The sequence below is a fragment of the Myzus persicae genome, unplaced genomic scaffold, assembly GCF_001856785.1.
Source record: "Myzus persicae strain clone G006 unplaced genomic scaffold, MPER_G0061.0, whole genome shotgun sequence".
In the NCBI taxonomy this organism is placed as follows: domain Eukaryota; kingdom Metazoa; phylum Arthropoda; class Insecta; order Hemiptera; family Aphididae; genus Myzus; species Myzus persicae.
Window position 1 is genome coordinate 1 of NW_019100728.1, and position 27,142 is coordinate 27,142.

Consider the following 27,142-nt stretch of genomic DNA (forward strand, 5'->3'; position numbering starts at 1 on the left):
GGGGGGGGGGGAGTGGGTTAAAAAAATTAAAAATATGCATACCTTTTGAGAAGGTGTTTCGGATTTGCTTAACTAAACCTTAATACTCTCCACAAATTTGATCCTCCCCCTTTGATATGTCGATACTGTAAGTTATTCAAAACAATCTTTGTATTGTTAATAAAAATGTACCATAATTAATAATACTGCTCTATCATATTATTGTGTGGTTGATACTGTGAATATGAGATAGTACTTTTTGGTTATCACTAATTTATTTTTTCATGTAGTTAGAACCTTTTGGTTTTATCTATCTGATTGATTTAGCACCTTTTAGTTCTGGATAACTCTTTAAATAATGGACCTAAAAGGTTGGATGTGAACTTTTATTATAGAGGATTGATCAATTAACCTGCGTGTATCAAAAAGTGGATTTTTGATAAAATTGATTTAGTACGTTTTGGTTCCGGGCCCATGGTTTTCAAAAAACATAACTTTATCCAATCCTAGAAGACGCTATAAGTTGACATAAATATAAATCACTCATCCATTTTCTTGGGCCAGTTACATTAAATTGGGACAATAAATATTATCAGCCGAAAAATTATGATGTGTTCCTTATATTCTGCTGTAATCGTTGATTTATGAATAATATATTTTGTATCATTTTTATATTTTACTCACAAAATACGTAGTATATTATAAGAGTATTAAGTTTAAACAATGAATGGCATACTATCAAAATAGTTTTCACACACAAAGATCTAATTAAATACTTGCCTGCATAAAACCCTACTACAAATTTATGGTTCCTCATTTCGACTGAAATTAAAAATAATACGACGTTTCAAATAACAACGAATATTTATAACATTTTAAAATCGTGTGACCCACATAAGGAAAATATAGCAGTCGACTTAGTAAGGGATAGTACATCTTAAATTTGTATTATCTTCAACTGTAGATTCTGAATCTGATAATTATAATTTGCATTTATATAACATACTATTAATCGACACTCCTCGACAACATATTATTGGCTATTGGTGTAATTACAGTTGAAAATATGTTTTTTTATGGTAAAAATACTAATTGCTCTTTTAGATTTTTATGAGTGTAAGAAATTTAAATATTAGATCAATAGACTTTTACAAACCCTGCCCACCCCTGCTAATACACATTATTTTTCCATCTACCTTATCTTTTATTACCGCAGATTGTATATCAACAAAACAAATCTGGTCTACAATCGACCAATGAACCAGCCAACAATATACCATGAAAGGAGACCCGGAAAAGCATAGGCTAACCTAACAAATGTAGAGACGAACACAGTGAATCCATGAAGGACTGCAAAAATCTTATTCAAGATTAATATTATAGCTCTTTCCAGTGCTTCCAGTTTACCATTTCACCACAATGCGCTGAGTTAAGCTCTATCTACAGATTTTACGCTGCATTTACTCGAGCAACCATGTGCATATTATATATATATATATTATGCACAAAACATATTCAAAGCGTATTGTAAATAGCCTCATGCTAGATATCTGGCTGAAGATATATTGTTAAAAACAGCAGTTATACTTCTTACGTGATTTGAGTTTAGGTTTTTCAGAGATGATAACTAAGTTCAAGCAACATATCTGGATATGAGTGATTTACGAGACACGTGTGAAATGTTAATGGAGTTGCTAGCATTCCGAGATTTTTGTTTTTTTCGTGTGTTTTAGATTGACTAACGCTAATTGATGAGTTATTTGACCTTTTGAGTAAGAAGGTGATCAAGAACTTTGCATTATTAAATTTAAATTCTTAACACATAATTTATTTATCATACTTGCATTTTGCATAAAATTAAAATACCTATGTAACTTACATTTATATAAATAATAATTTATGGTAGGGATGTTATCACATTATAATTAAAGCTGCTGGACTCACTCTCACTGTATATACATGAATAATTGTGTAAAGGTATGTTGTAAAGTAAAAAAAAAAAATACTTACTCGTTCGACTGTAACGCCGTAACATGAACGCATACACGTCATGCAGTTTTCGCTCTGTTATTGCCGTCGATTATATCAATATTTTCATTCCGTAAGTGTTTATGTAACTTATCATCATTATGAACAACCACAGGCAGAAAACTGTCTTGTCTTTACACCACCTCGTAATAGTACCACTACATCCAAACGAAATTTGTCATCTTCATCTATGTCACTTACCCACGGTGATGAAAAATCAAACACTTTTATCTCTCCTAACAGTTACTCCGTTCCCAATATCGATGATTATAACTACAAGGTATCTTCCAAACTACCTAATTGCTCCACCAACAATCCCATCAACCAACCACATCTCGTGCAGGATGATGACCCGCCGGCTCCACCGGTATTCATATAAATGTAAGAAAATTCGATCATTTAGTAACTTATTAACAAAACCGGTGAAGGTTATAAAATCCATTAATATACATACACGATTCCGCATAATTTGAAATGCAACGTTGTAAAATTATAGTTTTTATTTTGAAAATTTTAATATTTTTATATGTTTTACAATACGTATAATTAATTATTAGCTAATAGTCTTATAACTACCAACTTATTAACTGTTTAATATAGTTGTGTACAATATATCGCTGACATTTTTTTATATTATATATAACATATTATTATATTTATTTTTTTATCATGTCATTAAACTCTATTGTATATAGCAATTGATTAATGATTAAGTAGATGGAAATACTTGCTCATTTTACGAACCAAACAACTTAATAAAATGAAAGAAAAAATTTAATTTGTCAAAAATAACAAGAGCAGACAATTGTATGGCAACGTTGCATTTAAAATTATGCAGAATCGTGTGTATGCATATGACATTTTCGGAATCGTGTATGTTTATCAATGGCTACTAAAATCTACACGATTCTGTAAATTTGCGGAATCGTGTTGTTGCCAACAAGACTCAGCCGTCCTAAATGCTTCACTTAAAAGTCGTCGACATCATACCTTATTGTGCAGCCCACGGGTCGTAATAACTTCAATAGTTCAATAAAATCGTAAGTCATTTAAACGATACTAACACCAGCTTCCACACATTCAAACCTGTCTACTTCACCCACACAATATCGTTATTAGAAATTTACATTTAACTACCACTGAAACCGATATTGTTTCTGAGCTATCTGAAATGGGACATTCAGTCGAACGGATTCAAAACGTCTTAGACAAAAACAGACGTTCCCTACCAAAGTTTTTTGTGGATGTTACTCAGAACGCAAATAATGTAGAAGTCCTTAAGAGGTTAAGATTACAACTTTACTTAACACCAGAGTAAAAATCGAAAAACAACACAAACAGAATCGTGGCTCTGCGCAATGTCACAAATGCCGGACATATGGCCACACCAATATTGCAATTTCGCTTTGCACTGAGTGAAATGTGGGGAAAACCACCACAGCTCCTCTGACTGCACCAAAGATCGTTATAGTCCCGCTACTTGCGTCCTTTGCTCAATGGACCATACAGTCTGCAACTTCAGAGGTTGTCCGATGTTAAAAAAAAAAACATCTCCAAAGGTCCCACCTGTCAATACCACTAACCACCATACTCAACCCATTACCAAAACTTATGCAGTTGCGTGTATTAGCCAAACACATCCACGGAACCCAAATCCGGTATTATTTACCAATTTATATCTGACCCGTTATGCCGAAATGGGCCCATTAATTATACTTTTCTTAGATGTGCTTAATATACTCAAAACCAAGGATGATATCTAAAACTGTTATTTTTGTTCAATTATTTCTTTCTCTTATCTTATCTGTTTAAATTACACTAAAAATAAAATAACGCATACTATATAATTATATTATTTCGTATAACCATCAGGTTGTAAAGTGATATGCACTTGTCCGAAAAATGATAAGATTGGTTGTTCCCTGGTATAACAGCGGTTACACTGTGACCAACTTGAGGTGGTGTTGCACAGCAAGTCGAGGGATGTTTTCGATTTGCGGAGCGGAGCGACTGCGCTAAGGAGCGTAGCGACGAGTGCCGCTAACAAGGCGTCACTGTAAATTAATTCTTATTGGGGGTGTCACTGCTGGATCTGGTACATTATGGTATAAGTCGTGATATCAACTTCTTTATCATTTTTCTTACAACTGCTCCCAACTCCAGGTTGTAACTATTGCAATTATAGAAATATTCCAATCCAAATGCCTTCGACAAATTACCAAAGCCCCTTTTTACGTCTCAGACGATACACTCCATAAGGACCTCTTTATTCCAACAGTCAAACTCGTAGCCAAAACTCTGTATAAAAGATTCCTCTCAAATCTCTCCAACCACCGTAATCCTCTAATCTGAAACCTATCTACCCTCAGCATTCCAGGCGACCCTGGAAGACGATTAAAATGAAAATGGTGCCGGGACTTCCTGACTGAATAAAACCCATCCACAACTCCCATCACTGGATGGATTCTTCGCTTAAGTCTTCAGTCACTTTTATTAATCTATTACAACACTTACGCTGATTGTAAAAATTATATATTTACAGATTGTGTAATAAAACTAATTAAAACAAAAAAATCTATAGTTTTAGTTTCACTTATTGTAACACTACACCGATATAATTATATTATGTAATAATTGATGGATAATACAATTTTTTGTTTAAATTTAGTCATTATGTTATGCATATATTGTAAATGTTGAGCTAAATAGCTTATATAAAATAAAAAAAAATAATACTTACTAATACAAGATCTTACATGAGATATTCGATAGGCTTGATTAAAAATAATTAATGGCAAGTATAAAATATGTTGCATTACAAAGATGATGAGGTTGTACTATGATTGACTTAGAAGGGGCATCAAACTCTTTTTCAAACTTCTTAGGTACTAATATTCTAAAATGTGTGTTTAGCAAAATCAATTTTGTGATGTCAATTTTAATATTAAATTGAGATGTCCAATATTATCTTATTTAAAAAAACATTTTATCAAGGTCAATTTACATGCTTCTAATGATTTTTAAATACAGTCAAATTCGCTTATAACGATGCCGTATGTAACGATATTTCGGGTAAAACAATTCCTAGAAATGTATTTGGTTGGTTTTATATGTTAAGTGTAGTACTTTTATTCGTATAGAACAATATCGGTTATAACGATAATCCGGATAAAGCGATGTTATTTTGAAACGAAAATTGGTTTTTATAATCACCTATAGCGATTAATAATATGTGCATTGTGTAGTAAATTTGATTTCGTTTAAAGTGATAGTTCTTCATCTAATCTGTAACAGATGATAATGTGTCTTGTCCGACCGTAATGTATGCGTACACCAGGGGTGGGTAACTGGCGGCCCTCGAGCCTTTTTTATGTGGCCCGCGCTACATTTTCAAATTGCATAATACAATTTTAAAGTTTATCGTCTATACTCTAAAATCTAATAAACAAATAGTCTATACTCTATCTCATCGATATAATAATATTGTTATCTGCATTAGAATTGTTAAATGTATAAATTTCATAATATAGTTATACTAGGTATATACACACGTATGAGTACGTAAGGCGATTGTGCCGCGATGTCATTAGAAACCGCACTTACTGAAAACTCACACTAAACAAATATTAAATTATTTTTAATAACCTTTTATTTATTACTTATTACATTATAAAAAAAATAAATGCAAATTAAAATGTATATTTTGAATGCCTTTTTTTGATTTCTATGCTCTGGCCTGCTTAATTTAGATTTTCTAAAAATTGGCCCTCAAGTAACTTTGAGTCGCTCATCCCTGGTTTACACTATACAGCATACGTTTTTTAGTCGCCGTTTTGGTTGATATCCGTTTTGGAATTTTGGTACATTCCGTATAAGTTAAAAATGTAAAAATAAAAGACCGTCAAAGTATCATTCAAAGTAACGTCTGTTTCGGATATGTATTTTTATATTGATCAGGTGCGTTTTTTTGTTTCGATAAACTGTGATATAAATACGTCAGAAGTATCAATGGCAATAAACAATATTTCTAATTTTGTTAATAATCTTATTCAAATTATAAGCAACCCACTATAATAGATTATTTTTCAAACAAATCGTGAAAATATACCATAATAATATATATTATGTATTTTTATTAAAAATAACAAATACTTTGAATGTTAAAATATGTAATCTTAAATAAAATTGAACAGTATAAAATGTGTTTAATAAATTAATTTTTCAAAAAAAACATGTCACATTTTTATGATCCGGATATAACGATCAGATTCTCAAGGTTCTTAGAAGATCGTTATAAGCGAATTTGATTGTATTAATGTGAGTTATGAGCATTTTGAGCATCATAATATATTTTACAATGTTTATAAAATTATAACCCACTTAAACATTAAAATACCAATGAATGTTTTTCGTGAAATCGAGATAATATTGTAACCTTAAGTTTGATTATTAGTCGATTAAAGTTTACAATAGAGGGTTAGTTCAACTGCACTAATATTTCCTGTTGTAGGTACCTACCTCTCTTTGTACGACAACGAAATACATGTGGGTGATTCATTCTTTAAGTATGTTAAAATGTAAAATATAAAAACCTACACTGATAGGTACCTACAATTATTATAATTTTATCTAAAATAATGATATTAGTTAATATAAAATTCTCAACAATTGTGGTTTTAAAATGAAATTGTACTTAATAAATTATAAGCAGTTGAATAGTATTACAGCTAGGGTATACCTATTGCTTAGATTGGGTTTTGATATTAGAAAACATGACAAATAATATAAGTTTAAGTATTAAATTCTTAAATATTCATAGCTGTATAATTTAATTTCCAAAAATGATGTATTATGTAAAGAAAAAAAAATATGTAGGTACTTACGTCCGGTATATATAGAGCCTATAGAATTTAACGTAACAAATATAGCCAACATATAATTAATGTTTTTGACCATGTTTCTACAATAAATGAATAATATTCACAGCATATACGAATAATGTTTGAAAAGTTATAATATGTTTTCTATTTTTGACACCTATTTATAGTGTTATTCAGCAAATAAAAAACACATCATGTGTATTCATTGACAATTGAGTAAACTATTTTAAAAAATATAAGGTAGTAATAATTCTAGTATGTTTTTCTATAGTTGTAATATCATGTACAGTGTAGCTGAGAATTAAGAAGTTTTTGAATTTATTTATTTGTTTTACTTTAAACTACCATTTTCGTTAGCTAGTAAATATTGTAATTGTTTTTACATTTAATTGTGTTCTGCGTTTCAATTTTTTAAAATGGCGAGTGTAGTGCACTGTTGTACACCTGTACATTACTTAACCTTGGAATGATATTTGAAACAATGGAACACGAAGTCTATTATTAAAAAGTATATTCGTATTAACACTTATTTATTTATTAGAATATTAATTTAAACATTCAAGAATTATGTGTATGAAATACAACATCGTTACATCGTTGGATAGTCTGAACAAAATAATACATTTTCTGTATAGACGTTCTGTAGAGCTACGCGCTTGTCACTTTCTTGATTCAATTAGCTCGACGACCAACTCACTATAACGGCTCAACAGGAGCCTTCAGAATGTGCTTATTCAGTAATCAGCCATTTCGGTTACGCACGTAGCTTTGCTAACTTAATGGGTTCAAACGTGGAATACCCGATATTCCCTAGTTTTTGAGTCGACACATTTGTTAGTAGGTAGGTATGTGCTAGTGCCATAGTATCGTGTCTGCTTTATACAAGAATAAAATATATATTATTTATACTTGATATCAAATTACATGCGTATGTAACAATGGGAACTTATTTTTTTGGTAACTGATAAAAGATAATACTCGGTATAGGGTGTCTGGGATATTGAATTAATTTCTTTCCTTCAATTCAATTTAGACAGTATAGACGTTTAAAATCCTTGTTTAAGAAGATCAAAAAGACAGATTTGTCTTTTTCTAGTTGTCCATCAGAGTGGGACCTAAAGTTTGACCGTTTCATAGTCGGTTAACCAACCCATCTCGAGGTGTCCTAGATAATATTTTTACTCTACATTTTACAGTAGGTGAATTCACTCTTATACTTAGTATAATAACAACAATCATTATGTACCGACGCCGTGGTAAATAGCACGGTGAATACACACTATTAAAATAATAATCAAAATAACTTAAATACAATATACAGCAGTTAAAGCATTAAAATTACTTGAACCTAATTGATTTCAATTGTTCAATATCATGATAAAAAAAGCGGGTTAGTGGATGTCGCTCTGATGAACATTAGGTGTCTATTTGGTCGCTGTAATGGATGGTATTATAATTGAATTAAATGATATGATATCATTGTGTATACGAAAAAGGATTTTGAGAGAAGATGACATGTTAGTCTAGGATATTGTATATTGTTATCACTTATATTATTATTAATATGGTAGCCGGTAGGCTGAAATCAAATTATTCTTAAATTATCAGTGATGCTGGAAAAATATTAAATATACCTATGTAAAATTGGGATGTTTTGGAACTAAATTACAAGAAAATGATAAACGTTATTCAAAGTTGAATTCAAATTGAATACGCCCATAGACTATAGACCATATTCTATTACATTGAATCTCTTTGAATATACTATAGAGCAGAATGGTACGCCCGTTCGAACTAAATTTTTAATAGTGTTTTTTTGATGTTGATATTCAACAAACCAACTACTTTAATGTTTGTGTGAGGATTTTTGATCAAGTGGATATTTATTGTTTTATTGGATGACGAGCTGACAAAAATTTGCTTTAAATATTGTACACCCAGTAAAATAATATACCTACCATATTTTATTTTAAACTGTTAGACTTTAGTATTCTAAAATTCTTATTCGTAGAAACAATAAAAATAAAATGTATAGAATACAGAAGTTTTGGGATAGGTACTCAATATCTATAATGCGTATAATATAGTATGATAAAAATACACACAGCAAAAATACATAATATTTGTTTTTTATAACTAAATTCCGACAGTGTCAACTGTTAAAATAGCATGAGATTTATAACTTTATATTTAGTAAATATTGGAATATGTATTTAAAAAGTATAGGTTGCAGTAAACATCATACACACGTGTCTTAAAATTTGGTTTAAACTACAAAAGAAAAATGTGAAAAACACAAGTTGATGTGTAAAATGAATTAAGCGTGTACAACAGCTATTGCCATCATAAAACATTAAGCAGTAACTCCATTTTTGTCAAAAATGAGTTGTTGTTGGCTATCGCTAGATATTTTAAACCACTATCGATTCTTGCAATACAAATTAAGGGGTTTTCTCTTTATAAATTCATATAAATTGATAAAAAAATAACAAATAAGGCTGTATGTCCAAATACTAGATCCAAAAGCAGTAAGCGATCGGGATTTACTGCTTTTTTTCATAGTAATTATTTTAAATACTAAGAAATATGTAAAACAAAATTCATAATTACATTTTAGGTAACACAAATTAATTACTCAAAATAATAAAACGCAGTGATTATTGCGCGTCATAAGGAGTTTAGAATTCGGTACAGAGAGGTTGTTACACTATTTGGTGGTGCGCATGCACTCGTGAGAGGCTGTTTCACTCAAGAAAGGTCCCTGTTATTCATATTCCAGTCAAATGTATTATACTATTCGTCAATGGACAACGTGTGCAAATTCGATCGTCTCTCGTCTCTCGTCAGACTCTAGTAGCTTTACTCTAAGTATCTAAACTTTTACGAAAGCAATATACCTACGTGGTGTTGATACAACAAAAACAATAGTTATTAGTATTATTCTAAGATATTCTGAGTTGAGCGATTAATGTACTGATTTTTGTGCCTGGTACCTATCATGTTTTGAGGCAGGATAAATCTCACTACAACCGATAAACTTACATTCATGTAGCCAAGACCATCGATATATTTTATTGATATTTGGTACGTAATCTAACAATATTGTTGTTTAGTATTTTTTAAAGTCCATTATTCTGTCGAAACAAATAAAATCGTACTCTTTAATACGAACAATAAAAAACAACGTTTTACTGTGTAAACAAATTTCTTTATTATTGAAAAATTTACAATAATTGTATGCTTAAATAACATTATATGAGAGTAAAGCACTCTACGAAAGTAAATTAAAATTTTGAATGGTTGTAAGCCGTAAATTGAAAAAAAACACAGTATAGGTGCAAAGAAAAAAATTGCAATAAACAATATAAATAATATGACTTTAACAAAAAAAAAAAAATCAAACAAGACAAGGTGAAGTGGGGGGTACGTGATGGCGAGAGGGTTTTGCAATGATGTCAGCCAGTAAATTGAAAAAAACACAGTATAGGTGCAAAGAAAAAAATTGCAATAAACAATATAAATAATATGACTTTAACAAAAAAAAAAAAAAAAAAGGCATCATACAGGACAAAGAGAAGTGGGGGGTACGTGTAGGCGAGCGGGTGATGCAATGATGTCGGAAGTAAATGGCCACTGGTCACCAAAACACAGTTCTCCAGGCCGGTCCTGCGGGGCGGATGATGAGTTACGCGGGCGCGTTTGCTCGGGACGCAGACGAAAAGGCAGCGGACGAAGCCCGGCGACCCACACTACGGGTTTCCTGTCGGCTGCCATCTGTGTGCCAGCACACACACGACACACATACCACGTACGCCGTCGTTCGCCGGCTTCTTGCTCAGCCCTAACGCACAAATATAATTAGACTATATTGTCTGTGACATTTAGTGACAATGATGTATTGAGGTCTGGAGATTTCCGAATTCTATGTGCGACAGTCTGGCCGTTATTTATTTACTTGTTACATTTTAAAGAATTGTTATAATGATATGTGAGCATATCATTACAGTATAATCGAAGTAGTTGAGGAGAGGAGCAAGTTCTGGCTCATTATTTTCGTAAAATTCACTCTCACACAAAGTTTTGAAAGCATTGTCCACAGCCTCCTCTGGAATAAACTCAAGAACAGCTATTCGACGAATTTCCAGTGCAAATTCTGCATCGTTCATATATCGTTGTTGTAAAGAAGAAGACTGAATGTGAAACCATATTGACTGCGAAAAATGAAAGAAACAGCATTTTATCAGACCTTCCGGAAAAACTTTGTTGACGGATTTTTGAACTGCTTCCACGAAGTCTATCATGTTAATGCACTAAGTTTTAATGATGAGTTTAGTACTAAGTGATCAGAAATTTTGTGTAAGTAGTCTAGGTCTTATCAGGCAGCAGTGCATAGACAAGGGGCATGCAGGTGGACTATTTAGCTCCATGAAAAGTATAAATTTGTGAGAATAGTGGAGGGGAAGAGGAGAATGATCCGTGTAACGGTTCGGTTTTATACCTTATCCTTTACACATATGTATATATATATATATAAAAATAACAATGTCAAGGTTTTTTATAGGTAATTACGTTAATCTTTATTGATCACATTAATTATATAATTTTAGTATAACACATAAACATATGATTAGTTAGAATATAAACAGAATGTATTGAGATCTTTACGTATACTCTCACGGTAGTACTACGTCTTTGACAATATAACTCGCGGATTCAACAGTATTATATCCCCGTTCACAATTACTAATATCTAATTACTTACGGTTTAGCAACCTTATTTTTCTACGCTATATAAGAAATATTCTTTAATGCCTAACTATGACACGGTATTCCACTAGTATGTGTATTGTAGGATGGCGCGCTCTAGCTTTCCCACTAAGGGTAGCCGAGAGCGTGCGCGGGAGCTGCGACGGCGACGACGGTTGATGGATTTGACGGCGGCGGTAAATTGCTAATAACGGCGACGGTAGTGGCAGCGACGGTAGACTGATATTCGTAGCGACAGTAGTGGCGGCGACGGTAGTGACGGCGACGGTAGACTGATATTACGCGACGATAATGGCGGCGACGGTAGACTGATATTACGCGACGACGGTAGTGGCGGCGACGGTAGACTGATATTACGCGACGACGGTAGTGGCGGCGGCAGCACAAATAATGACGGCGGCGGCAGGTGCTCTGCCGGCTCTGTCCCGTGTTATTTGGCGACGCTGGCTCACAGGGAACTCAACTAACCTAGGCCGAATACAATCGGGGCTCTAGCCTTCCCAAAGGTGGCCGAGAACCGCTGACGCATTAAACAGTTGCTAGTTGAGCTCAACTATCGGATATTTGTTGAGTCGGCCGGGCTTCCTTATATCTCCCTCGACAACCGACAGTATGTGTAGAATTAGTAATGTTTCGTACGGCTGCACATACCCTAGGTACTGTCGCGCAACTGTATATTCCGGGAGGGCGCACTCTATCGGTAACATTGACCGGCTATCGCTATATAAGTTATTGGTGTTTGCTGTTTGGTGGCGCGTCGTAAGTGTGTACCATATCGTAATCGTTACATAGTCCCCTTTTTCTTTTTTGCCGACTTTTCCCTTGAAGAGTGAAAAGTTAAAAAAAAGAAAACTATACATATTATTTACACATTATTAGTTGGTGGTTATCACGGTCTATTTCTTTTGTTTATACCACGCCCTTTTTTTTTGCTCTTCTTCGTTCGGCTCGGGATGTTTTCTTTGCTGGTTCGGATTGATTACTCTTCATCGGTGGTTCATAACTGGATACGGTTATTCCGGGACTTCTCTTTATTGATTCGATCGTTGCCTCAATCAAGCCTTTGCTTTTTAACATCTCATCTGCTTGTTGAATTATGTCTAGTCCATACTGATCCACTTCGTCGTTGTATTTTCGTTGATTGACTTTGGCTGCTATTTGTCGTTGGAATTTAGCGACCTCTTTAGCCTGTTCACGGCGGCTATACTCAATTTTTTTGACATCTATACGACCTACTTTGAATATTGTTTGCTCTTCATCACTACTTATGTCGCTATATTCGAGTTCGATCTCGTCCGTGACATCTTCAATTCTTTCGTGGTTGCTGTCCTCACTAACGCTAGTGTCTTCCCATTGTTCATATTCTTTTTCTGGTTCGCTGTCGCTACCTAATGCTTCAATAATCTTCCTGTGTAGTTCTCGCTGTTCTGTGATGGTATTTTCGTCTTCACTGTAATGTTCCTCTCCGAAGAGCTGTTTGATTATTTGCCGACGTTTGGTCATCTTAAAGAGCTAATTACATAAATTGTTTTATAAATTTTTTTTTTATAACAAAATACTTTACATATTACCCGCCACATTAACACAGATCAATTTTTGTTAGTATACACATAAATTAATTACTAGATTATATTTTTTTTTATGCTTTTTTTATAGGTATTTGATACTATTTGACATAAGGTTTTACATTCTTCACATTGTGCGTGATGAGGTCATCCCCTTCTTGTACCACTACTGTGTTATTGTTCCGTACTTCTTGGATGATATATGGCCCGCGGTACAATAAAAATAACTTTCTGATTTCTTTGTCTTCAGCTGAGGACAATCGGTGTTCTTTAACCAATACGTGTTGGCCCTGATGATACGTTATAAACTTCTTTCCCTGGTCCAAGTGTTTCTGGCGTTGTTGTGCGGCCCTCTGTATTCGTCCTCTAGCAATTTGAATCATGACTTCAGTTTCTTTTTCCGCCGTTTTCGTTGGGAATTCAATTAAACTCTCTAATGTCAGAGTCTGCCTAGGTAATCCCATTAGCTCCTGTGGTGTGTATCCGGTGGTGGTGTGTGTAGTGTTATTTATCCAAAACTCGATCTTTTTTAAATACTTGACCCAACTGGTGTGCTTCTGATAACAATATGTTCGTAAGATCCTCCCAATTTCTCGATTCGCCCTCTCGACTGGATTCCCTTCCGGATGGTATGTGGTGGTTCTTACAATTTTAATGCCAAGCTTCTGCATGCCCTTGGTCCATTTTTTGCTGTGGAATTGTGTCCCGTTGTCTGTGAGTATCTTTAAGAAGTTGCCACATTGTTGTATATATTGTTTTTCTACTCGTTTCAGTATATTTTCTGCATTTGCTTTTCTCAGTGGGTATATCTGTATGTATTTTGAAAAAACATCAATCATGACTAATATGTATTTTGCACCCAGCTGACCCGTGTGCAATGGTCCTATTAGATCGAGCGATACGAGTTCTCTTGGCTCTGTAGGAATATTGGCAATCAAGGGTCCCCTTGTTAACTGGTTGAATATTTTGCTCTTCTGGCATACATCACATGATTGTGTGACTCGCTTAATTGTTTTATACATATGACTCAATTGACAATCTAATTTCAACAGTTGATATATTTTTGTGGCTCCACTGTGCCCATACCGTTCATGCGCTTCCGTTATTAGTGGTGTAGCTAATTGCTCGGGTATCATTAATCTGCTCTTTCCATGTCGATCTATGTAAAATAGTAGCTGTTGGTGAATTCTATATGGTAATGTCGGTTCTTTAGTAAGACGTAAAGTGATCTTTTGCAGTTTTTTATCTTCCTGTTGTAATTGAGGTAATTGTCGTAGTTTTTGTATGAACTCATTACTGTACTGGTCAATAAGTAGTAGATTAATAACGAATTGTTGATTCGCTAATACCTGATTTTCTACGGTTTGCGTGTAGCGTGTCAACGTATCGGCTCCAACGTTGTCTTTCCCGGCTATGTGTCGTATATTTAAATTGAATTCTTGTATTTGTATGGACCACCGCATTAATCGGGCGTTTAACAATCTGCATGAATTCAAAAATGTCAGCGCCTGGTGGTCAGTTAATAAGTACACGGTATGCCCCAGAATGTAGTTCCGATATTTTTTACATCCGAATACTATGGCTAATAGTTCTCGCTCTGTCGTGTAGTACCTCCGTTCTGCTTCCTGGAGTGTCCTACTTGTGAATCCAATAGTTTTATGCTGTCCTTCATCGTTGATCTGATATAACTCCGCTCCAATGTGTGTGTTAGATGCATCGGTTGTCATATAGAATGGTTTATTGAAATCTGGATATTTAATAATAATGTCTTCGAGGAAACACTGCTTAATTTTATCGAATGTCCCCTGCTGTTCTTGTCCCCACGTCCATATCCGATCCTTTTTTGTGAGTTGACTAAGTTTCTCGGTAAGTATGGATAGGTCCCTAATGTATTTGCGGTAGAAGTTAATGAAGCCAAGAAAGGCTCGTATTTGTTTTTGGTTCTTCGGTGCGGGGAATTCTTGGATAGTTTTAATTTTTTCCGGATCCATGCTGATGCCTTCTTCCGAGATTATGTGACCAAGAAAGGTGATTTTTTTTTGTAGGAATTGTGATTTATGTATATTCACTGTTACATTATGTTCCGAAAATTTATCAAATATTAGCCTCAGATGTTTCATATGTTCTTCGAAGCTTGTTGACGTTATGTGTATATCATCGACATAGGTCGCTGTAAATTCTAATATTTCTGGTCCCAGAACTTTATCCAATATCTTCTGAAATTCTGCCACCGAATTCACTAGTCCAAAAGGAAGTACCTTAAAATGGTAATTTCGTCCCCTATGTAGAAAAGCTGTTATTTCTCTGCTGTCTTTCCTGAGTTGACACTGCCAATATCCGGCTGTCAGATCAATGGTACTGAGATACTTGGCCCCCTGGAATTTTAATAATATTTCCTCTATATTCATCGGGCATTCTCGATCTGGTACAATTCTTTTATTTATTTGCCTTGCGTCCAGGCATAATCTGATATCACCGTTCTTCTTTTCAATTCCGATGATTGGCGATGACCATGATGAGTCCGACTTTTCAATTATTCCTAAATCTAGCATGCGCTGTATCTCTTTATCCATTTTACTTAGCTTGGATATGGGTATCGGGTACGGTCGCTGGTATATTGGTTCGCCCGGTTTCATCTTAATTTGACATTCAAAATTTCTGATTAACCCTGGATTGTCTGAAAAAATGTGCTGATATTCTTTTAGCAGCTGGTTAAATACTTCATTTTCTTGTTGACTCATTGTTATATTCGTTTCTGGATTTTCGATGATCTCTATGTTCGTTATTTGATTTTTTTTAGAATCTGGTGTTGTTATGTGTTCGGAAAAAGGTGTGGTTTGTTGTTCTCCTCCAATTGACCATCTAATCGTTTTGTTATTGAAGTTGATGTGTGCGCTATACTGATTCAGTATGTCGGCTCCAATTATTGCTCGTTCGTTGAGATTTTCTACTTGAATAAAATTTATGTAGATCTGTTGGTCCCCTATTGTGCAACTACAAAACAATTGCTTGGACACCTTACATATTTTGCGACCCACAGCATTGCTGATTTGCACACTGTTAACTGGTAGTACTGGTATTTCGGCATCGTTCTTTAATAATTGATCGGCTAGTCCTTTATTAATTACACTGATCGTAGCTCCAGTGTCCACCAGTGCTTGTATTGGTTCTCCTTCAATCGTGCAATTTAAGTATGGGCTCACTGACATGTTACCCGCTTGTATGTTGTTAATCGTATGGTTAACTTGCCTATCGTTGTCACTATCTTCATTGACTTCCGTGGCATTAATTTGGTTAAGTGTTTGTTGGTCTCTTCGTTGTTGATTGCTGTCCCTATTTGATTCTTGGTTGACTCTTGGTATTTGATATTCTCGGGACTGTTCATTTCGATTTAGTTGTCTCCAATTTCCCTCTCTCCTTGGTGGATCTTCCCTTGGTCGGAAATAGTTATTGTTTTCTCTGTTCCCTGGTCGCCGATGTTCTTCGGTTCCCAATATTTTCATTGCATTTAATATTGTGCAATCAGGTAGTGATATCAGAATAGCACGTAAGTACCCGGGGTAATGACCGGCAATGCTACTTACTATCTCATGTTCGGTTAGTCTTGGTACTTCTAAATGTCTTAACTTGGTTGCCCAGTACGAAAAATGTTCTCTGTAGTTGGTTTCATTCGGTACTTGTTTGGTGTTAAGACATTGGCTCCAAATTTGCATTTGTATATCTCGTGACCAGTATTCGTCTTTGAATGTGTCTTTGAATTCTTGAAAGTTATTCACCTGAAACCTTATCGTCGCAAACCAATTACTTGCCGTAGCTTTTAAACAGTCCCCTGCAATTATTAATTTTTCATCGGCGTACGTTATTTGTTTCACTGAAAAATATTCATCTAGCCTATTCAGAAAGTCGATTGGGTGCATGTCCTTACGATTTCCGAAAAATAGTGGTTTAGTTATATCAGCTATAGGTCCTCTATAAACCTCCTCTTTTTGGTTCTGAGGGTTTTGTTGATAGTTGTCTCCCAGATTTCTGAATGTGTCTACATACCGCTTCTCCATTTCTTCGACTGACGACTTATATTTTTCTTCTGTTTCTCGTATTTTTTTATTATATATATCTTCCCATTGTAATTTTAAGTTTTGAATTTCTTCTTTGTGTTCGTCTTTAACATTTTGTATTTCTGTTTTCTGTTTTTCAATTTTCTTTGACTGTTCTTTTATTTGTACTTCCATTTCCATAAATCTTCTTTCCCACTCTTCATTGATATCTTCGTTCTTTTTTTTTCGTGGCATTTTATTGATCGATGTAGTAAAGTATAATGATGTAGATATTAAGAGCACGAGACTCTTAATCTCGGGGTCGTGGGTTCGAGCCCCACGTTGGGCGCCAGTTGTAACGGTTCGGTTTTATACCTTATCCTTTACACATATGTATATATATACATTTTAGGTAACACAAATTAATTACTCAAAATAATAAAACGCAGTGATTATTGCGCGTCATAAGGAGTTTAGAATTCGGTACAGAGAGGTTGTTACACTATTTGGTGGTGCGCATGCACTCGTGAGAGGCTGTTTCACTCAAGAAAGGTCCCTGTTATTCATATTCCAGTCAAATGTATTATACTATTCGTCAATGGACAACGTGTGCAAATTCGATCGTCTCTCGTCTCTCGTCAGACTCTAGTAGCTTTACTCTAAGTATCTAAACTTTTACGAAAGCAATATACCTACGTGGTGTTGATACAACAAAAACAATAGTTATTAGTATTATTCTAAGATATTCTGAGTTGAGCGATTAATGTACTGATTTTTGTGCCTGGTACCTATCATGTTTTGAGGCAGGATAAATCTCACTACAACCGATAAACTTACATTCATGTAGCCAAGACCATCGATATATTTTATTGATATTTGGTACGTAATCTAACAATATTGTTGTTTAGTATTTTTTAAAGTCCATTATTCTGTCGAAACAAATAAAATCGTACTCTTTAATACGAACAATAAAAAACAACGTTTTACTGTGTAAACAAATTTCTTTATTATTGAAAAATTTACAATAATTGTATGCTTAAATAACATTATATGAGAGTAAAGCACTCTACGAAAGTAAATTAAAATTTTGAATGGTTGTAAGCCGTAAATTGAAAAAAAACACAGTATAGGTGCAAAGAAAAAAATTGCAATAAACAATATAAATAATATGACTTTAACAAAAAAAAAAAAATCAAACAAGACAAGGTGAAGTGGGGGGTACGTGATGGCGAGAGGGTTTTGCAATGATGTCAGCCAGTAAATTGAAAAAAACACAGTATAGGTGCAAAGAAAAAAATTGCAATAAACAATATAAATAATATGACTTTAACAAAAAAAAAAAAAAAAAAGGCATCATACAGGACAAAGAGAAGTGGGGGGTACGTGTAGGCGAGCGGGTGATGCAATGATGTCGGAAGTAAATGGCCACTGGTCACCAAAACACAGTTCTCCAGGCCGGTCCTGCGGGGCGGATGATGAGTTACGCGGGCGCGTTTGCTCGGGACGCAGACGAAAAGGCAGCGGACGAAGCCCGGCGACCCACACTACGGGTTTCCTGTCGGCTGCCATCTGTGTGCCAGCACACACACGACACACATACCACGTACGCCGTCGTTCGCCGGCTTCTTGCTCAGCCCTAACGCACAAATATAATTAGACTATATTGTCTGTGACATTTAGTGACAATGATGTATTGAGGTCTGGAGATTTCCGAATTCTATGTGCGACAGTCTGGCCGTTATTTATTTACTTGTTACATTTTAAAGAATTGTTATAATGATATGTGAGCATATCATTACAGTATTCTCGAAGTAGTTGAGGAGAGGAGCAAGTTCTGGCTCATTATTTTCGTAAAATTCACTCTCACACAAAGTTTTGAAAGCATTGTCCACAGCCTCCTCTGGAATAAACTCAAGAACAGCTATTCGACGAATTTCCAGTGCAAATTCTGCATCGTTCATATATCGTTGTTGTAAAGAAGAAGACTGAATGTGAAGCCATATTGACTGCGAAAAATGAAAGAAACAGCATTTTATCAGACCTTCCGGAAAAACTTTGTTGACGGATTTTTGAACTGCTTCCACGAAGTCTATCATGTTAATGCACTAAGTTTTAATGATGAGTTTAGTACTAAGTGATCAGAAATTTTGTGTAAGTAGTCTAGGTCTTATCAGGCAGCAGTGCATAGACAAGGGGCATGCAGGTGGACTATTTAGCTCCATGAAAAGTATAAATTTGAGAGAATAGTGGAGGGGAAGAGGAGAATGATCCGCCAGCATACCAATGGTCACACGCCACGAGGAGTTCTAAATTTGTTTTAGTATAAAAATCAGTTATCTTTGAGAATCTTCCATATCACTATTGTTGGGTACAGCTCTGGAATGATCGAGAATATTCTGGATCATTCTATAGTTGCGCCTCTATCACCGCGACAGCACCCAAATATTCTAGACGCGACACCCCCCTCCCCTCTGTTGACCTATCCACGGAGGTCCCTATATATACAGGCCACTGCGTCTGTCTAGTTGCCAGTCACCGTGTTTTTGTTGCGTTGGTGATTTCCGCATAATCATTTCGTGACGTCTATTTTACGTTGGTGGTTGCCGCATAAAATTTATTATCGGCTGTTGCAGTATCGCAGTACGCGGTAAGAATTTGTTTTATAATAATAATAATTTAGCAATTGTTTGTTATACTTTTTTTTTTTTTGTTTTACACATATTTATTTATATTGATATTTTAGTGATGTAAGAAATAACTAGGTATCATATAACATATACGGTTTTTTGTCCAGCATTAGGACTTTTCTGGTATTATTAAATTCTCCAGTGAAGATGAATAAGAGGGGGAAGTTTCTAAGGATACCCTGAATCGCTGAACATTGCGTTTTAAAGAAATGATGCTGGGTAATACACTAGTGTAGTGGTCCAGCCCACAGATCGTGGTGTATAAGACAAGAGATGACGAGGTGTAAATAATTCTAAGTCAATTGTAGAATATTATGAACATAGACTTTATTTTGACATGTAAAACTGATAGAATATTTTTAGTACACTGAAATTTGTCAGAGAGTCGACTGGCGTAAAGGTGCTCGTACTGGCTCTGGTAAATCACGTCTGAATATCAAGTGGATGGGTCCCTGTTTTATAGGCCTACTCTCCACTCTTCTCCTAGCGATGAGATAGCGCTGACCCCGTTTACTAATTGCACGTATGCGTGGGTTTCCAGGAAACGGTTGCCCGGTCGTGTCGGTTGAAAGATGAGATATTGTTATATTTGACATTTTTATAGCTGTTTCGCGTTATAACTCTTTTTATTTATATTTCCGCTACGCACTTTCGGTAGTCCAATTCTCAGAACTACGCACCCGGTTTCATATCGCGTCGTTGTTCTGAAATCTCTGAGGTCGACAACTTCCCAATGTGAATAATTTATATTAAATTATTAAATATATTAAATATATTTAATTATGTGAATAATCTCATATTATGCCCCCCTCGCTATTAAGACTTTAATTATATGCGTATATGGCGGGACGTCAGTACATAGCACTAGAAACTCCTGGTGTAATGACTTGGCAAACTTTTGCGACAATAGCATGAGTTGATGATCCCACATCCATAGGTAACTGTTTAAGTTTAGGAAAAAATGTTGCTTATCACTAATTTTGGCTGGATCTGGTGGGTGGGAATGCAGATTCAAAACTTTCGTTATTTCTTCATCAATAGAGTGGACTTTCGAACGACACATACAAATTTTACGTTCCACACATTTCCATATTGTTTTTTAAATTTTTGGTGGTTTCCCTCTGAAATTTAGAAAACCTTTAAACACTAATACATTATGGGCTTTGGCACTTTTAACAAATTCCATATTAAAATAAAACGATATAAAACGTATGGCGAGAGACACGTATGACACGAGATACCCACTGGCATGTACTGATAAATTAATGTGTTGTTACGAACGTCATATACTCATATAGGAAATTCGGAGATAAAGTACATGCGTATCAATTAATCGTACGGATATAGATACATAGATTTCCTATTATCGTTCACATCACGATTTAAGATATGCAGATTGCTCATCGGCATATGATTAGGTGAGTACCAAATTGAGTTCTTCACGGTGCTGGAAAGCACAGCAAGCTTTCTCTGTGAGAGAAAAGTAAATTACCGTGTCGCTGCCGGCTGCCGGCTGCCTGCTGAATTTTGAATTTTCTATTTTAAATATTGTATTTCTTTTTGCTAATTTAATTTAACAGTTATATATTATGTTCCAAACATTATATTGAAGTTTGCTTTCAATCTGTACAAGTTTAACTGTAATTTAATATAATGTAAGTTATATAGATTTTATAATTTTACTAGCTCTCCGAGCGTCGCTCCAGTCTTGTGCTTTTATGAAAGTAATAATTTTATCAATTCACCAAAACCGGTTTATCTTAGTCCGGGTTATCAACACTAACCATATGATAAGCACCTTTACTGTATTATTATTATTGTGTTGAATTATTACTTATTATTAGTTTATTTTTACCATTTCGTACCAGGATTAATATTTGTCTTAAATTCCTACACCCCTTTTCCGTTCTAATTTAACATACAATATTACAATCCACTATCGAGCCTGTATATCGCCAGGGAATTAGCAGTATCTACTAGAAGCGAAAGCCCGTGAGCGGTCTTTACCTGGCAACACAAATACGTCGTCGAAAGCACAGCTGCTCCAACCAGGTGGCCCCTCAAACAATTACTATTGTTATATTGTTAATTAATAATAACATTATTACCATGTTAATATTGTCAATAGTTACCGATTCTGTAAATAACTGTAGATTGTAGATGGAATATAAAAGCTAGGAATATCCTATTATATAATATCATAAAAAAATAATAGTTACTATATACACAATTAACTGATATAAAATGTTTTTTTTAAACATGTTTTATTAAAATACATACAATCTGTAACATTTTTACACTAAGCATATGCACGTATGATGTATTGACATTGCATGCTTGAGGATAGTAGCTACCCAGCACTAACACTCGCCCCCATAAAATTTAGTTTCATTGATCCACCAATAATTGTGAAATTTATTGTAACACTAATGCCGAGTTGAATGAAAAATGTATTAGTTTAACGGTCAAATAAAATTTAATGGACCAATCATGGGCCACTAAATCGTGTTTAAAGGACCATTACCTCATTATTGATTAGTTAAATGTTTAGTGATTGTTCATGCAACCATGCAAAAATATATTAATGACATGTGCACTTATTAACAAAAAAAATTCTATGATAGTGAGGCGTCATTAATTATATAACACAATATGGACAAATTTTGCTTTATCAATTAAACCGATGTTATTAGTGTTACCACGTAGGTAACATAAGTTTATTTAATTAGTATTATTTTCAATTATTTTAGATAAATATATTATAAATATTATGTATAACAATATAAAGTCATCTTATATAATAAAGTATGAATTTACTCACAATTAACCATCATAAATAAAAGTACATAACAGTATTATGATAAGTGTATTGTTTAAATTAATTTATTTCATGCTTTGACAAAATTCTATCGGGTCCGTTATAATTCGATCTGTGAAATAAAAATAATAATACTTGAATAAAATAAATATTTTTTGATTGAATATAATTTTAGAACCAATTATAATAATATTGGTTCTTATAGTTCTTATTTTAATTTAATATTATATGATATTATGTCATATTAATGTATTGTAAATTTGTAACTAGCTTAATAATTATTACTTTTATTATCAGTAATGCGGCTCTTTATAAATTGGTACACATAACCTAAAATAATATGCATCCGATTAGGCCGATTAGGGTAGGTATTTATTATTATTTTATTAGCAAAACAATTTTTATATAAATGTATACAGCAATAAATGTACATGAATTGTAAACGCTTTACAATTTAAACATTCATTTAATTCAAAAACAAAATTTTAAACAATAATTATCATAATGTGTTTTCATGAGCTGAAAAAATAGTCACGTGTGAGCTAACCTTAAGCTTCATATAGGGGTTGAAAAAATAATATATAAATACCCTTGAAATCCCAAGGAATCTATTGATATAATTTTTATTGTGAAAATGGTCTAGTAGTGTTTGAGTTTATTAATTTGTCTATTAACGATTAAACAAACGTACTCTCTAGGTGTGAAGTGTAAACGATGACTTCACCAATAAAAAAATATAAAATACAGTACTATACGGCCATACGGGTGTTATTGGTGAATCTCATTTCACGTTCATATCGGCGTCGGTGGACTTCTCTATATGATCTTATTTAGCCCAGATGAACAATTTGACTGTAGCAGATATCCAATGCAACGGTAGTAGCGTGAAGCTAAGTAAAAAAATAAAAGTGAAGCCTAACCTAACCTTATAGTCGTAAATTACACGAACCGGAGTTTGGCCTTTGAATGTGTGTACATTTGCCCATTTAATTTTTTTTTACCAGGTCTACATGATATACAGATTATACCTTTGTCAGTTTTGAAAAAAAATTGGTTGAGTAATACCGAATGTATTCACAAAAAAATAATGTATTTTTGAGTAAAAAATATACTGTGCTCGACCGTTTTTAGTTGTAACGTTCGATGTTGCAGCGCCAGAGACCGTATTATCCCTTCTTTGCCGTATACGTATACGTCGTACGCTAGGCAGCGGCCCCAGCCGTTGCCTGCGGCTCCGCTTATATAATATATTAAATAGGAAATTCAAATATCGTATTCGTTATTTCGTTTTGGCAAAATTCAGCGTAGACATTTATTTTCGCTGCCGCGCCGATATATATAATAACCACGTGTTATTTGTTGTAATTGTAACGACAAATATATTAATAGATATTTTATAACTTGTTACCATTTTTTTAACATTGATTCTAAAGATTATATCAACAGAAATTACCAGGGTCCATCTACGAATGAAGCCCAATCTACTTGTATAATTTTACATTAAAATAAATGGCTACGATGTAATGACATTTCAATATTTTTTGAACGAAGGCCTCGAGGGGATAAAGATGTGTACATTATAATAATGCAAAAAAAAAAATTGAATATATTGAATGAACAAACATAATAAATAGATAAAAACATGAAAAACCTGCAAATCATATTACTCGCCAATACATAAAAATATGTTACAAAAAAACTACTGATATCCCAACAAAAACACTTGGTCCAACTCCTTGTCAAAAATTGCTAAGTAAATTAAATTTATAATACATTTATTCTATCGCAATAATATATATACTTAGCTAGAATTTATTTCGACAAATAAACATGTCCGTTCATAACTGCACTATTTAACAAATTTGCATGTCTTATAAATGACTATTTATTTTTTTGACTCAGTGATTTTTTACATGGACTCTGACGCACTGTTTTTTTTTTTNTAGAAGCGAAAGCCCGTGAGCGGTCTTTACCTGGCAACACAAATACGTCGTCGAAAGCACAGCTGCTCCAACCAGGTGGCCCCTCATACAATTACTATTGTTATATTGTTAATTAATATTAACATTATTACCATGTTAATATTGTCAATAGTTACCGATTCTGTAAATAACTGTAGATTGTAGATGGAATATAAAAGCTAGGAATATCCTATTATATAATATCATAAAAAAATAATAGTTACTATATACACAATTAACTGATATAAAATGTTTTTTTTAAACATGTTTTATTAAAATACATACAATCTGTAACATTTTTACACTAAGCATATGCACGTATGATGTATTGACATTGCATGCTTGAGGATAGTAGCTACCCAGCACTAACACTCGCCCCCATAAAATTTAGTTTCATTGATCCACCAATAATTGTGAAATTTATTGTAACACTAATGCCGAGTTGAATGAAAAATGTATTAGTTTAACGGTCAAATAAAATTTAATGGACCAATCATGGGCCACTAAATCGTGTTTAAAGGACCATTACCTCATTATTGATTAGTTAAATGTTTAGTGATTGTTCATGCAACCATGCAAAAATATATTAATGACATGTGCACTTATTAACAAAAAAAATTCTATGATAGTGAGGCGTCATTAATTATATAACACAATATGGACAAATTTTGCTTTATCAATTAAACCGATGTTATTAGTGTTACCACGTAGGTAACATAAGTTTATTTAATTAGTATTATTTTCAATTATTTTAGATAAATATATTATAAATATTATGTATAACAATATAAAGTCATCTTATATAATAAAGTATGAATTTACTCACAATTAACCATCATAAATAAAAGTACATAACAGTATTATGATAAGTGTATTGTTTAAATTAATTTATTTCATGCTTTGACAAAATTCTATCGGGTCCGTTATAATTCGATCTGTGAAATAAAAATAATAATACTTGAATAAAATAAATATTTTTTGATTGAATATAATTTTAGAACCAATTATAATAATATTGGTTCTTATAGTTCTTATTTTAATTTAATATTATATGATATTATGTCATATTAATGTATTGTAAATTTGTAACTAGCTTAATAATTATTACTTTTATTATCAGTAATGCGGCTCTTTATAAATTGGTACACATAACCTAAAATAATATGCATCCGATTAGGCCGATTAGGGTAGGTATTTATTATTATTTTATTAGCAAAACAATTTTTATATAAATGTATACAGCAATAAATGTACATGAATTGTAAACGCTTTACAATTTAAACATTCATTTAATTCAAAAACAAAATTTTAAACAATAATTATCATAATGTGTTTTCATGAGCTGAAAAAATAGTCACGTGTGAGCTAACCTTAAGCTTCATATAGGGGTTGAAAAAATAATATATAAATACCCTTGAAATCCCAAGGAATCTATTGATATAATTTTTATTGTGAAAATGGTCTAGTAGTGTTTGAGTTTATTAATTTGTCTATTAACGATTAAACAAACGTACTCTTTAGGTGTGAAGTGTAAACGATGACTTCACCAATAAAAAAATATAAAATACAGTACTATACGGGTGTTATTGGTGAATCTCATTTCACGTTCATATCGGCGTCGGTGGACTTCTCTATATGATCTTATTTAGCCCAGATGAACAATTTGACTGTAGCAGATATCCAATGCAACGGTAGTAGCGTGAAGCTAAGTAAAAAAATTCAGTCACGACCTTATAGAAGTACATCGAATGTGTGTACATTTGCCCATTAAATTTTTTATTTGCCAAGGTCTATATGATATACAGATTATACCTTTGTCAGTTTTGAAAAAAAATTGGTTCAGTAATACCGAATGTATTCACAAAAAAATAATGTATTTTTGAGTAAAAAATATACTGTGCTCGACCGTTTTTAGTAGTAACGTACGATGTTTCAGCGCCAGAGACCGTATTACCCCTTCTTCGCCGTATACGTATACGTTGTACACTAGGCGGCGGTACCAGCCGTTGCCTGCGCCTCCGCTTATCGTAATAATAATACTATAATGTACTAAATAGGAAATTCTAATATCGTAAAAATATGGGATTTCATGGATAAACGCTAAGTAAATTAAATTTATAATACATTTATTCTATCTCAATAATTTATTTACTTTGCTAGAATGTATTTCGACGAATAAACATGAACGGACATGACTGCACTATTTAACAAATTGTCATGTCTTTTAAATGACTATTTTTTTTTGACTTAATGATTTTTTACATGGACTCTGACGCACGGTTTTTTTTGGGATAAGAATAGCAACTGGTAAACCTACATAAAAAGTGGTTAACGCAGCCAAAAATGCTATCACATCTTCACTATCATCACAGACATAAATCATTTCCTCCAGTGACATACGAATGCTCATAACAAAGAAATGT

General features: G+C 33.5%; 3 long non-coding RNA genes across 3 annotated transcripts; all 3 read right to left on the bottom strand.

Annotated features, from left to right (window-relative positions):
- Positions 1-759: 759 nt before the first annotated feature.
- On the bottom strand, positions 760-6,995 carry LOC111042701. Its single transcript, XR_002605504.1, has 3 exons — positions 6,891-6,995; positions 4,748-4,780; positions 760-801 (listed from the first exon to the last, which is right to left on the bottom strand). It is a non-coding gene; the product is annotated as an uncharacterized LOC111042701 (long non-coding RNA).
- Positions 6,996-22,601: 15,606 nt separating this feature from the next.
- On the bottom strand, positions 22,602-23,099 carry LOC111042703. Its single transcript, XR_002605506.1, has 2 exons — positions 23,044-23,099; positions 22,602-22,870 (listed from the first exon to the last, which is right to left on the bottom strand). It is a non-coding gene; the product is annotated as an uncharacterized LOC111042703 (long non-coding RNA).
- A 2,286-nt stretch (positions 23,100-25,385) lies between these two features.
- On the bottom strand, positions 25,386-25,883 carry LOC111042702. Its single transcript, XR_002605505.1, has 2 exons — positions 25,828-25,883; positions 25,386-25,654 (listed from the first exon to the last, which is right to left on the bottom strand). It is a non-coding gene; the product is annotated as an uncharacterized LOC111042702 (long non-coding RNA).
- Between the last annotated feature and the right edge of the window lie 1,259 nt (positions 25,884-27,142).